The sequence below is a fragment of the Stegostoma tigrinum genome, chromosome 40 (assembly GCF_030684315.1).
Source record: "Stegostoma tigrinum isolate sSteTig4 chromosome 40, sSteTig4.hap1, whole genome shotgun sequence".
Lineage (NCBI taxonomy): Eukaryota > Metazoa > Chordata > Chondrichthyes > Orectolobiformes > Stegostomatidae > Stegostoma > Stegostoma tigrinum.
Window position 1 is genome coordinate 17,830,135 of NC_081393.1, and position 15,000 is coordinate 17,845,134.

Below are 15,000 nucleotides of genomic sequence, written 5' to 3' on the forward strand. Positions count from 1 at the left end.
GGGGAAGGATTTAAAAGGGACCGAAGGGGCAATGGGACAGGATGAATTTGGGATATCTGGTCAGCAGGGACAAGCTGGGCCAAAGGATCTGTTTCCATGCTGTACAGCTCTATGACCCTCACAGAGAAATGAGAATGTCAGATCGACCATTGAATGGCAGAGCAAGCTTGGAGGGGCCGAATGGCTTGCTGCTGTTTCTATTTTATATGGTCATGAGCAACAATAGATGTCATTTTCAATGGCCTTTTGGACCAGTAGATGTTAATTTCCAGTGGCCTTATGGACCAGTAAATGTTAATTTCCAGTGGCCTCAGGGACCAGTACATGATAATTTACAATGGCCTTATGGACCAGTTGATGTTAATTTCCAGTGGCCTTATAGACCAGTAGATGATAATTTCCAATGGCCTTATGGACCAGTAGGTGATAATTTCCAGTGGTCTAATGGACCAGTAGATGATAATTCCTAGTGGCCTTATGGACCAGTAGATGTTAATTTCCAGTGGCCTTATGGACCAGTAGATGATAATGTCTAGTGGCCTTATAGGCCAGTAGATGATAATTTTCAGTGGCCTTATGGACCAGTAGATGATAATTTCCAGTGGCCTTATAGACCAGTCGATGATAATTTCCAGTGGCCTTATGGACCAGTAGATGATAATTTCTAGTGGCCTTATGGACCAGTTGATGATAATTTCAACCCTACTATGAGATTAGTAAGTATGAAAGCTGCCCATCCTGGATGTCACTCTGGAGATATTACCAATTAACCTGTTGAAGCACACACCTTCAGAGAAGGGCACAGGCTACGACACAGGCCTCTCCTGGCCTCAAGGTGAGTAAACTGCCACTGCACCTTTCGAGCCTGAGATTAAATTGCTCCGGCTAATTCTAGTAGAGTTGACAAGGGAGGGCCCAGTGGATGTAGTCTATTTGGACTCCAGAAAGCTTTTGAGGTATATTTAAGTAAAAGATGTGGGATTAAGGGTTGGCGGGCTGACGTCGATAGAGAATGGGTTGGTAGGCAGGAAACGAAGGGGAGGGATAAACGGGCCTTTTTCCAAATGGTACCCAAACGGGGTTGCCACAGGAATCTGCGCTTCCTCCCCAGTTATTCCCAATATACATTGACGATCCCGGCTCGAGAGCACAATGCAATATCTCCAAATTTGCAGGCCCTAAGCTGGGCAGGAGAGTGCGGCGAATCCTGAGAGCGGTTGGGACAAGCTGAGTGAGCGGGCTAATGCACGGCAACTGTGGTTCAATGAGGATCGAAGTGAGGTCACCCATCCTGGGAGCAGTAGCTGGGGAGGCCAGAGTACTTTCTGAAAGGCCTGGGGAAAAGGTGAAGGGGAGATGTCATGAGACTTGGGAGACCCTTCTAACACCAGTCGCTGAAAGCCAGCCTCACAGGAGCAGTGGTTGGGGTTGGGGGCGGTGGTGGTGAGGAATGCCAATGGGATGTTGGCCCCATCTTGGCAAGAGGATCAGAGTACAGGAGCAGGGATGCCTCTCTGTAATTGGACTGGGAGAGACCGCACCCTGTGTATGGGAGGTTAGGGGGTCTCCTTATCTGAGGGGAGGGGAGGGAGATGGAGGGAGAGCAGCGAAAGGTTCCCCGGACTAATTCCTGGCATTGACTGATGGAGAGAGTCTGGATTGGGTTAGGATTATATTCACTGGAATCTGGAAGGTGGGAAGATGCGAGGGGACTTCTCAGAGAAGCCAGAATCGTACTCTAACGGGGACTAGACTGGATGTTCCTGGTGATCTGGGTGGTGGGGGGGATGGGAGCCCAGAACCCAATAGGACTGAGATGAGGAGAAATGTCTTCACCCAGAGAGTTGGGGGGGGGGGAGGTGGCAGGCCTGTGGAGTTCTCTGTCACAGAAAGCGGTTGTGGGAGGGGTACGAAACGCTGAATGTTTTCAGGAAGGAGTTGGGTATAGGTCATGGGGCTAAAGGGTGAAAGAGGGAAACGGGACGGATGATCAGCCCACGGTCACACCGAATGGCCTAGCAGCCTCAGAGGGCCGAATGGCCTGCTATTTTTCTGCGGGGCTGACATAAGCGCGCAGCAACGACCTGCCCGCGACCGAGACAGTATCGAATGGCCCACGATATTTTCCCAATCGCACTCTGCTCTCTCTAAAGGCTTGCTTAAAGTCAGCTTTAATCAGAGTGTGCTGGGCCAGCTACCCGTGCGCTCGTCACTGCGAGCACTATTGAAACGATCGGAGCGTTCCGAACTGGGCACAGCTTCGTCTGCATCCGGAGTAGTGGGAAACAGGATCGGAGTCCGAAACGCGGGGTTTCGGAAAAATGGTTCTCAGGGTTTCGGTGCGGTAGCTCCATTAATCTGCGGGATCGCTCGAGGAAAACTGCATGATGCATTTCAATGTGCGATGATTCAATTGGCCTTTCTGTTCCGGACAGAGTTAGAACCCAAACGGACCACTTCCCGCAAGGTCCCATGTTGAAATTGCTCTTCAGAGTGGAAGGCGAGATGTGGCTCGGTTTTTCGCGCCGTAAGCGCATTCAGGTGAATGTTATAATATTGAAATTCTCGCTGGTGCTGTGAAGCTATCCCCTGCCACGTGGACTCCAGCCCAAAGAGCAGCCCTCAACCACCACCCTCTGAGTCCTCCCATCCAGCCCGGTTTGCGTCTGAGTGTTGGCTAAAGCAAGCAAAGGATGCGTCACACAGTGCAGAGACTGGCCCTTCGGCCCAACCAGTCCGTGCCGACAATTTCCCCGAACTAAACTAGCCCCCACCTGCCTGCTCCAGGCCCATATCCCTCCAAACCTTTCCTATTCTCGTACTTATCCAAATGTCTTTTATATGTTATAACTGCACCCCGTCCACCACTTCCTCTGGAAACTCATTCCACACAAGGACCACTCTCTGTGTGAAAACATTTGCCCTGTTGTGCCCTTTTCAAATCTCTCTCCTCTCACCTCGAAAATATGCCCCCTCATCTTGAAACCCCCCCCACACCGTCCAGGGGTAAAAGCCATCAACTCCTTCTGCGCCCCTCATTAACTCATCGTGCAACGCTGACATGAACAGGAAGAGCCCTTGCTCCCCGTGTTATTTTTCTCAGCAAAAAGCGTGGGGAAATAAAACTGAAGCAAAAATCGGGCAGCATCGTTACTCTCCATGTCTTAACTCGTGCTTCTTTCCCTTGTTGGACGAAAGCAGTCAAAGCGACAAAACATCACACAAAAAGCTACAGCTCTAGCTAACCTTTCTAGCCTGCGACGCTCATTTGTTCTGTCAGCTACTGATATCCATCTGGGAGACTGAAGAACAGAAAAAGGGTTCTTGTGAGGAAATGCATTTTTTTTTAAGAAAAAATGAAATCACAAATTTATTTGCTTGCATTTAAAACAAGGTAGAGAGGATCATTTATCACCTTGCGTTGGCAGGCACAATGAGACTGTACAGAGATGAAACTGTTTCACTCTGTAATAACCGCAGTCTGGGTTGAAGGTAGAGATGAAGAAATAATTGGAAATAAAAGTTCACGATGCAGAAAATAAAAAGGAGATTAAACAGATGTGCATGTTTTCAGGATCATTGGCGCTGTCCTTTTCAAATGACTGTATCTTAAACCAGGCCTCCTTTTCACTTACATTAACTAAAGCTGCGCCACAGCATTAATAAACAGCATTAATAACTAACGTGGGACGAATGCAAGGTTTGGTGTGGGGTGGTGGTTTGTGCGTTCATTTCGAAAATATACTTATTTCGATTTCTTGCAACTGGGCCTCGCTCTGCGAGGGATAAGTAACAGCACACCCCCTTTAATTCAAAGCGTATCGAATCACTGTGAGCCTGCGTTCTGGTATCTCTGCTCCAGCGCAGTCCTTTATTTCATGGGATCACGAGCGCCTATTGCTGACACCGGAGGGCAGCTCAGAGTTAGCCACATTAGTCTGGAGTTACGTGGACACTTGGGTAAGGATAGCAGCGGCCTTCCCTGAAGAATATTAGTGAACCAGATGGGTTTATACCAGCAAAGGTGATCATTAGACTCTTAATTCTAATTTATTAGTATTACAAAAAAATTGGGAGGTGGTGGGATTTGAACTAACATCCCCAAAGCACTCACTAGACTCCTAGCTGAGTCATTACACCATTAGGCCAATGCTTGGACACTCTGGAGGCAGGAAGCATGTTTCTGCTGATGGGGGAGTCCAGGACCAGAGGACACAGTTTAAAAATAAGGGGTAGGCCATTTAGAACAGAGTTGAGGAGAAACTTCTTCACCCAGAGAGTGATGGATATATGGAATGGTCTGCCCCAGAAGGCAGTGGAGGCCAACTCTCTGGATACTTTCAAGAAAGAGATAGACAGAGCTCTTAAAGATAGTGGAATCAAGGGTTACGGGGATAAGGCAGGAACAGGATACTGATTGTGGATGATCAGCCATGATCATAATGAATGGTGGTGCAGGCTCGAAGGGCCGAATGGCCTACTCCTGCACCTTTTTTCTATTGTCCGTTGCCTTGCCCCATGTTACAATGAATCTGAGAATTCCCAGCACGCTGCCTTACAAAGATTGGGTACCCCAGAGTTGCACTTCACCCGAAACCGCCCACGGGGAATGGAAAGCGGGACCATCGTGCCGGGCTGGAAGGGCGCCAGGATCATCTGCCCTACCCTTCCTCGGCGTGCGCCAGGGTACAATTGCTAGCGAAAGCAGAGAACTTCGCACGGAGTTCGGCAGCTGAGGGGGTGGGGGGTCCCAAACAGGCAAAGTTATTTGTGCTAGAGGTTCAGGAAAGTGGCACCAACCAGCTCAGCAAGGAGCAGAAACTCCCAGAGAAACTGACACCATCCGTGGAGAAAATGAGAGAGAGAGAGAGAGAGAGAGAACAGAGTTAATGTTTCAGTTCCAATCACCTTCCTTCAGAGCTTTTGTTTATTGGCTTAGCTGAGAATCCTGAGTGCCAAAGCAAACTCAGGCTTCTGTGCGAAACTGTTAACTCAGCAACGTTCCCTCCCAAATCATTATTCCCCCCCCCCCCCCCCCCCCCGCCTTTTCATTCCAGCCGATTTCGGCCCTCCCTGCAGTTCTCGGGCAGCAAAGGCAAGCGTTAACAGCAATCCATTTTATTCCCAAGCGCTCCGTTTCAGAAAGGCCCACCTGGTTTTGCAAACTAAGCTGGGCCGCAGCCCTGACGGCACAGTAGGGTCGAGAGAGCGGGCAAATGGGAGGCAGGTGCAGTTTAATGGAGGTGGCTGTGAGGCTATTCTCTCTGGGTGCAGGGACGGGGCGCGGGATTATTATCCCCCAAGGCGATCGACTGGGGAAATGGGTGGGGGGCAAAATTGCGGGGGGAGATTCTACAAGTGTCCCCTGCTACAGCAGTTGCTGCAAGCACAGGAGCAGCGGGGTGGTGAGGAATGCCAATGGGATGTTGGCCCCGTCACGGCGAGAGGTTCAGAGGACAGGAGCAGGGATGTCTCTCTGCAGTTGGACATGGAGAGACCGCACCTTGGAGTATTGTGTGTGTGGGAGAGGCTTGAGGGTCTCCTTATCTGAGGGGAGGGGGCTCTGGCGTTGGAGGGAGAGCAGTGAAGGGTTTCCCAGACTGCTTCCTGGGAGGGATCGGGTTAGGATTGTATTCACTGGAGTTTAGCAGAGCGAGGGGGGCTGGGGGTCTTGTGAAATTCCAACAGGGACTAGACAGGCTAAAAGATGTTCCTGATGACTGTGGTTTGGGGGTTGGGTGGGGATATAGGGAAAGCAGTCAGGGACAAAACATCGAAGGTTTTCAGGATGGATTTGTTTATCATCCTGAAGGGATTGACCAGACATCCCATGATTAATGGTAGGGGGAAATAATGCTCAAAATGATCAAAGGCGCTACTATTTAAGTGTGAGGACAAGCAGGCTGTTGGATTACAACTGCACAGGATACGGGCCATCGCTTGGAAGATTAATGGTCCAGTTCCTAGAGCCACTCGCGCCAAGCAGGAATCCATTGAGTCTAACCCAACTCTCCGCAGAGGTGTGTTCTCTTGCCCTAACCCCGACCTCTCGATCCGGATCCCGGGCTCTTGAACGCAGCCAATTCCGAACCTGAAAGGAATTCTCCCTTGCATCTGCCACCCCTTCCCCTACACCAATTTGCCCGACGTCTGGGTCACCCCTAGCCCCTGTGCCCTCAGGTAACGAGGCATCAATCCGTTCAGGAGAAAGGCTGAGATCAATTCCTGAAAAATGAGGCCGGGGAAACCGGAATGTTGGATCAGACACCATCCCATGGAGGGGCTGAATGGCCTATTGCGGGATCCAATTTCTTCCAAATGTATAAACCACTGAACAAGCGTTATCTTGGGACGGGGGTGAGGGTGGGGGGTTGCTGTGTCCCAAATTTTACGAAAAGTAGAAGGATTTTTTGAGGGAATGCGGTGGGAGAGACAGACTTGAAGACCATTGTAAGGGCGGAATGCTAAAATGGCGACCACGGGGATCGGAGGGAGGGGGCCAGGGAATGCACAGGTCCAGCTGGGAGGGCCCCCAAGGATTTGTGTTCAGGCTGGGGCAGTAGGAGCCAGACGGACATAGGAATTAGGCCATTCAGCCCTTCAAGCTCGCTCCACTACTTAAGCCGGTCATGGCTGATCTTATCCTGGTCTCAGCTGAACTTTCCTTTCTCAACTGGCTCTGTTTCAACAGAAGCATGGAAGACAGGAGCAGGGGGCGGCCGTTCGGCCCCTCAAGCCTGCTCTGCCGTTCTTCACCATCATGGTTGATCACCCAACTCAGTAGCTATAATCCTGCTTTCTCCCCGTAACCATTGATCCCATTCTCCCCAAGTCCTATACCTTAAGTACATTCAATGTTTCGGCATTAACTGCTTCCTGACTTCCAGCTTTGGATGAAGTAATGTCTCCTCATCTCCGTCCTAACTGATCTATCCCGAATCCTCAGGCAGTGACCCCGGTTCTGGGCACATGGAGAACATTATCCCTGCATCTACCCTGTCCTGTCCTGTTAGAATTTTATAAGTCTCTATGAGACACCACCCCCTGCTCCCTTAATCCCTGATTCGTCCGAACTCCAGCAGAAACATTCCCAACCCTCGCCTCAGGCAATGTATTGATTCCTTTCCCGAACCTGCCACCTCTGATTTTCACAGATCCTCGACCCTCTGAGGGAAGGAGGTTCTCCTCCTCTCAGTTTTGAGCTTCCCTCCTCTCACTCGGTGCCCCTCTTGTTCCAGGCTGCCCCTCCAAGGGGGAGCGTCTGCTCCACGTCCTCCTTATCTAATCCCTCCAGCGTTTTATACACTGCAGTCAGATCTCCCTGCCCCAGGCGCAAACTATTTATCTGTACCACAGGCCCATTCTTCCCTGGAATCTGCCCCTGAATGGCATCTGGTGCCTTTACACCATTTCTCTCATAAAGGAGACCAAAACTGGACACAATATTCCAGGCACAGCCCCAAGAAGACTAGCGACACCCCTTCACTTCAATCATCCAGGCCTTTCGCAACGAACGCCAGGATTCCGTTTGAAAAAGGAAGATTGGGAAGTATATACGCACCTACTCACTCAGACTGGGGGAAGGGCGTGAGCTGGCATGGAAAATAATGGGCTGGCCCATCTGGGGAAGAATAGCCCTGCAGTAAATTGACTGTTCAAACAGCACAGCACGGAGTGAGAGTATGTACTGTTGAGCCTGTGCCCTGGTTAAATTCTCCCTTCCCATTTCAAAGCCTCTAGCGAAGCATGCTCGCAACAGTCCAAGATTGGCTATGGACACTGGAGATGCGTCCAATTCTGGTCGCTCCGCTACAGGAAGGGCTACCTCATTAAGCTGGAGAGGGCACAGGAAAGATTTACCAGGATGTTACCGGGACTAGGACTTTCGGAGAGGCCGGGACTATTTTCCCTGGAGCGTCGGAGGCTGAGGGGGTGACCCTATAGAACTGTGAGGAGCATGGAGAGGGTGGATAGCCAAGGGCTTTCTCCCCCCAGGGTAGGGAAGTCCAAAACTAGAGGGGGAAAGGTTGAAAAGGGGACCTGAGGGACAACTTTTTCATGCAGAGAGGGTGGTGCGTGTATGGAACGAGCTGCCAGAGGAAGGGGTGGAGGCTGGTACAGAGACAGCATTTAAAAGGAATCTGGATGGGTGTGTGAATGGGAAGAGTTTAGAGCGAGTTGGGCCAAATGCTGGCAAATGGGAACAGTTCAGTTGGGGAAACCGGGTAAGCATGGATGATTTGGACCGTAGGGCCTGTTTCCGCGCTGTGCACTTTTGCGACCATATGCTTTGCTCTGTCAGCTTTCTCATTGTCACTCAACATTTGTGGGACACGGGGCCTGCCAGGGAATTAACAGCAATCCGTAAATCCGCCATCCAGCGCATCCCTTGCCCGTCCAATGGCAAAACAGCTTCCGAAGGGAGGTCCTCCTCAACCCAAGACATTATCCCCTTGCTTCCCTCCCTAGTTTTTCCCAGAAATCCTGAGGTTTGTCGGCGTGTTTTTGGATTGGATTCACCAGGCTGCTTGGATGGGAGCAGTTGAGAAGCTTGGCACCATCCACCCGTTGGGTTGGCACTACATTGGGTGCCATCTTGGCCAATGGATTCCTGGCCGTCGTCAGATTCGCAACCCCGGTTGGTAAAAGGCGAACTGAAACGGAACCACGTGCGGGATTTGAACCCGGAACATTATCCCGGGCTTTCTGGAGCAACGGAGCAGTGATGATGCCAGTTGGCCACTGCCCTAGTAAACACCAGTGCTCTTTGACCCTCGGGGGACCTGAGCAAAACTGACCAGCTCGTGCCTCGCAACACTGCGGCCAATCAGAGCCTGCCGTTGGTAGTGACCCCTGCGATATTTTAGCAAAGGTTGACCCTTCCAAACGCACCTCATCTGCCTGCCAGCTCCTAACCCAAAATGGGCAGGAGTCCCATAGGAATTTTTCTCCAGAAGAGAGCTTTTTTTGCTGAAGGGCAGACTGGGGTGGAATTGCATGGCCACTGACGTGAGGTTTTAAGGGTGACAAACTATTATTTGCAGAAGATGGTAAATATCTAAAAACGTCTGACCAGCCACGCACAGAGCTATGTCCTCTACTTGCAATAGAGTTGCATGGCTTGGGTGCTCTGTCACTTCCAAATCTTCCTCCACTGCTTTTCCTCGTGATAATCTGTAACCTTCCACAGAGTTCGTGTCCTGCATTGACTCTCCTTTCTCTCTCCTCCATGCTTGCTGAGGTTCTCTGCACACTTTGGATCTCCAGCACCCGCGGCTCAGCACTTTCACAAGACCGAAACACTCCAGGGCTACTCTGCTGTTGGTGAATCATCTCCAGACGCTGTGTGCTCCCCTTTATCTAACTCACTAATGAATGATATTGCAAACTCAATAAACTATTGGAAAATGGCTTGCACGCTCCTGAATATCCAAGACCCAAGGGATTCACCTCCCAGGTGGAATAGCACTTGACCTGCACCTCCCACAATCTCCTCAGGGTCTAGGCCCGAACGCTCCCTGCTCCTCTGATGCTGCTTGGCCTGCTGCGTTTGTCCAGCTCCACACCGCATTAGCTCAGAATGGATTGATTGCTCGGCTTTTATTGTGACTGGTTGCGCTGCAGTGAAAAGCTTTGTTTTTGAGCGGTACAGGCAGATCACAGCAAGCGAAGGAAGTGCAGATCGAAACGAATTGAAAGCAGTATATTGCAACCTCCAACCGCTTCCTCTGGAAGCTCATTCCGCACACGAACTGTGTTAAAAGAAAGACGCTCCTCACGTCCTTTTCAAATCTTCCTCCTCTCGCCTTCAAAAATATTCCCTCTGGTCTTGAAATTGCCCCATCCGAGTGAAAAGACGCCACCGCCCACTTTATCCGCACCCCTCATTGTTTTCTCCATAAGGTCGCCTCCCAGCCTTCCACGCTCCCAGTGAAAAATTCCCAGCGTTTCCAGCCTCCTCTTTAGTGCGATCGCAACCTTCCGAATGCGCGCAGCTCGAAGCCAACGCGGCGTGGGAGCTGAAGGGACCCAACAACGCCTGGCAGCAGGACTTTCGAGGTTTCGGGTCGGGACCCTTTCTCCGGGATTCAATCCGGCAGCTTCCCGGCCATCGTCGTCCAATTATTAATCATTTCCCTGAGTCGTCAGCGAAGGAATTCATTCCCAGCGATCTGGGAGCTCCGCGGGCGAGCGATCAGGACGTGGTGAGGCCCATACTGGAGCAGTGTGCCCAGTTCTGGTCACGCCAACCCCCACCCCCACCCCCGCCCAAGCCCGGCAACAGGAAGGACGTTAGGAAGCTGCAGAGGGCCTGCTTTTACCAGCAAGTTGCCGGGATTGGAGGCTGGATTCGGAGACCCAAAGACCGCACATTTGCGTAGCGCCTCACGGAAGCTGAGACCCGGGCAGAGGTGGAAGGGGTGGGTTTGGTCATGGCTACATTCCCCATGTTTCTCCCACGATTAGGCCCATGCGACAATATATCGAATAAATAACCACTGACAGACAAAGGGAAAGTTACCATGGATCGGCAAAAGATTTGGCGCTCCCCCACAATCCCTTGGCCGCGTTTGCAAGGCTTTGCTTCCGGGGCCTAGGCCGCTGGCCATGCAATGCATTTCGACGTCCCATCTGCAGCCGGGCAAGTTGGGGAATGGCCGCCCGGCTCCTGGTTGACCGTCCCCCCATTCCTCCCCCCAAAACAAAAGCATCCAACCGTGGGCCGCAGTATTTCACATTCGCACACTGGCGCTGTGGCTCGGCCAAGGGCATGGGCACCCACCTCCCATCCTGCACCCCCACCCCCACACCCACGACCCCTCAACTCACCCGCAGCTAAATCTTCCATTCAGGTCATTGCCTACCTCAAGAAGGGCTCATTCCAAGGTTCGTCTCACTCCCCCACCATCTGCCAACATCCCATTTCCTACCCACACCCAGTTCCCTACCAGGCAAAGACCCTTCGGCCCATTCAGTCTGTGCCAGTCAGAAACAACCGCCTCACCATTCCAATCCCGGTCTCCCAGCTCTTTTTCCCCAGCCTTGGCATGGTGAGTGCCCATCTACATCCTTCTTCAATGGGAGGGTTGTTCCTGCCTCCCCTGCCCTTATGGGCAGTGAGTTCCAGATTCCCCACCAGCCTCTGGGGGAAAACATTTTTCCTCACATCCCCTCTAAACCTCTTCCCTTAAATCTGCTTCCCCCACTCCCCCCAGGTATTAATCCCCCTCCCGAAGGAAATGTTCCTTCCTGTCTACCCTATTGATACCCCTCACCGTTTTATCCATTTCAATCACATCCACCCCCCCCCACCAATCTCCTGCTCTAAGGAAAACAACCCCCCCCCCCCAAAAGCCTGCCCCAATCCCTCTTCAACAAATGAAACTCTCCAGCCTCCCACAGGGCAACATCCTGGTAAATCTCCCTCTGCCCCCTCTCCTAGTAATACCACGTCCCTCCTATAATGTGGATTCAAACTGTTTTGGAGATCCGGATCCCTTAAAATTTTCCGAGGATTTACTGCACTTCATGGGATTTTATTGAACAGCTATTGCTGAAGGATTTAAATTTGCAAGTTTCTGGGTGGGGAAGGCAAGGTGGAAGATGAATGAAGGACACTAGAGGTTGCTATGCCCATTGAGTTAATATATCGGGGTCAAACTCACCTCCTGTCAGCCCGTGTGTTTCATAAATAATAAAGATTTGTCCTTAGAAGGAGTGGCTCATAAACCGCCGGTGAGGGGGAGCATGATGGGCCCAATGCCAGGGGAGTCGGTCCATTCGAAATGATCTAATTAGTTGTCTATGTGGGCTCCAGCGAGATAGTGAACAAAGTTCCTCGTGGTTAACACGGCTAGATCACGAGGGTTAGAGGGACAACTAGCCATTCGGATACAGAACAGGCTTGAAGGTAGGAGGCAGAGGGTTGGAGGGTTGCTTTTCAGACTGGAGGCCTGTGACCAGCGGTGTGCCACAGAGATCGGTGTGGGGCCCACTGCTTTTTGTCATTTACGTCAACGATTTGGATGTGAACACGGGAGGTATGGTTAGTAAGTTTGCAGGTGACACTAAAATTGGAGGTTGTAGGGGAGCAGGTGACCTCAGAGTACAGCGGGACCTCGATCCGATGGGCCCATGGGCCGAGGGGTGGCAGATGGAATTTAATTGAGATAAATGTGAGGGGCTGCGCTTTGGGAAAGGCACATCAGGGCAGGACTTATACACTTAATGGGAAGGTCCTGGGGAGAGTTACTGAACAGAGAGACCTTGGTGGGGGGGGGGGGGTGCAGGTTCATAGCTCCCTGAAAGTGGAGTCGCAGGTAGACAGGGCGGTGAGGAAGGTGTTCGGTAAACTCGCCTTTATTGGTCAGTGCATTGAGTATAGGGAGTTGGGAGGGTCATGTTGTGGCTGTACAGGACATTAGTCAGGGCCACTTTTGGAATACTGCGTTCAGTTCTGGTCGCTGTTTAAAAATGAAGGCCCAAGTGTTTAAAACAGGAGTGAGGAAATGTTTATTTCTCTCACACAGTTACAAATCTTTGGGATTCCTCTTTCCCCAGAGGCCACGGATCTGGGAATCTTGAATTGTTTTTCAAGGAAGAGATAGATAGATCAAGTGCTGAATGACAGCGTATCCCCAACATCCTCCTAAACCCCAGGCAGTTAGAGTCCCGACCTGTTTAGCCTTTTCCCACAAGACAATCCCTCCATCCCCAGGGATCGTCCCAGTGAACCTTCTCCGAGCTGCCTCCAATGTACCTTTCCTTAAATACGATGAGAACCAAACCTGCTCACAGTTCTCCAGAAGTGGTTCCCCCCCCAGAACCTTGTCCAGTTACAGTGAGAATTCCCTACTCTTATACTCCAAACCCCCTTGGAATAAGGGGCAACATTGCATTGGCCGTTCCCAATTCCCTGCCGTCCCTGTGTGCGAGCTTCTGTGTTTCGTGGACAAGTACACCCCTACCCCCGGCACATCCCTTTGTGTTACAGCTTTCTGCAGTCTTTCTCCATTGAAATTATATTCTGCTCTTTCAGTCCCCCTTCCACAGTGAGGTGAGCTGAGAAATACCGGGTTCGAAAAGCTCACGACAATTTCAAGTCACCTTCAGCGACCCTCGAGCTGCTTAAGATAATGCGTCACGCAAAAATGCTTTAGCCTGAAGATGCGCAAATCCTGTTTCCCGTCCCCTCTCGCTACAGCAGTTCCTTTTTCCAAATAAAATTCATCGCACATGAGGTTGAATGGTGCTCCTCGAACGTACACCACTGAGAATATTATCCCATTTCACCTCACCTTTAAAAACAATTAGAGGGTCAACAAAACATTAAGAAAATTATAGTCTTCAAAGGCACACTGCCAGGCCAGAACTTTCTGCTTTGTGTGGTGTGGGCTGGGATGGCACGCCTTTATTGGGAGGGGTTGGGTGGGCGGGATGGGCCTGTGCTTGCTCAGTTTCCTAAATAAAAACCGAACGAATGCGGACTCTGTAAAATCAGGAACCAAAACAGAAGTTGCTGGAGAAACTCTGGCAACACCTGTGAAGAAAAAAATGAGAGCTAACCCTTCCTCAACGCCAACTGGGTGCTTTCCGTTCCTCCAGTTAGCGTGAAGGGCTCTCCTCGACCTCTTCCCCGCGCCCGCTGACCACCAACACCGCCCTCCAATGGTGCGGGCTCCTCCTGCCTGAGCACTCAGGTGAGGTTCGCACCTCCAACCCCCGCACGAGGCCAGCGCGGCGTATTTTCTTACACCCAGGCCACTTCGCACCAGCGGACAGCGCCGGAGAGATGGTGGCATTGCCCGCTTCACACCGCTCCTGCGACAATGAGAACTGATTGGGTCCATCCTCTGCGGGGAGAAGGCTGCTATGCGAATGCAGGACGGTGCGCTGCACTGGGCACATCTGCCAACTGAAGTCCTGGTGAACCCGTGAGATTGGGTTGGGGGAGGGGGAGGGCACAGTGATCGAAACATTTGCACGAGAAGAAAACAAGAGCATATATAATGTTTTTTTAAGCAGGAATGCAAGAAGCGGAGATACAAAATACTTTACTTTATTCTTCAGGACTTTACAAAAAAGGGGGTTAAGCAAAATGCTTTATTGGAAGACATTTGCACATGGTAATACTAATGTGGCTCAAATTCTACAAACAATTTTCACTTCAATTGCAAACACAAACAAAACAGACTGTCTCTCTTTCAATGTATCATCCAGCTCTCCACTTGAATCTGCCTCAGTGTAGCTTCCTCAACATTGCAATCCACGTGCAACTCAGGAAGACAAAGGGACACACACTGACTATTGAGCGAACTAATGTCTCCTGCGAAGATTTACTCCCGCTGGAAATCCCCAGACGGCTCTGCCCGCCGACCCTGGCCCTGGACTTTTTCCAACTTCTCCCTGGGGAGTATTCCCAATGCTTCCCTGCTCCCAGTTTTCCATCCTGGTCGTCCATTCGCATCGGACAGGGGCCTGCTCTGGCCAGGAAGGCAAAACCTGCACCCCCCCCCAACCCCCACCACCCCCCTTGTAGTCACGTAGAGTGCCGCAACTATTCCTGACCCCGGGCTGGAATTTCTGCCAAGCGCTGAGGTCTTCAATCGCTGCACCGCGCCCCCCCCCCCCCAACCACCAAACCCTTCCCTCCAGCCCACACCTCAAAGGAGATTACCTTTCATTTGTCCCTGCAGTTTCCGAACCCCCCCCACCCCCCCCAACACACCCCGCTCCCCGATGCAAAAGAGTTCGAAATTATAGGAGAAAGGGCCGAAACGCTGGAGGAGGCTCAGCGGGATCTGCGAAGACAGAGTTAGTGGTTGGCGCTTTGAGTCCAGCGAGCCCTTCATTACCCGGCACCCGCTCAGCATCAGCCGGCCGTTACTCATTTCTGGGCTCTCGTCTTTGCACAGGCGTTAAAAAATAGCGGGTGCCGTGGGTGGTTGGGGGGGGGTGGGAGGCCATTCAGCCCACAGAGGCTGCTCATCGTTCTACACC

The 15,000-nt window shown here is 51.5% G+C and overlaps 1 protein-coding gene across 1 annotated transcript in view; it reads right to left on the reverse strand.

Annotated features, from left to right (window-relative positions):
- Positions 1-14,733: 14,733 nt before the first annotated feature.
- LOC125447963 (PH and SEC7 domain-containing protein 3-like) overlaps positions 14,734-15,000 on the reverse strand; it is a 45,241-nt gene continuing 44,974 nt past the window's right edge. Inside the window, 1 exon segment of the mRNA XM_059641173.1 lies at positions 14,734-15,000. This exon segment is cut by the window's right edge and continues 3,038 nt beyond it. The gene's annotated coding sequence lies outside the window, so the exon portion shown is untranslated.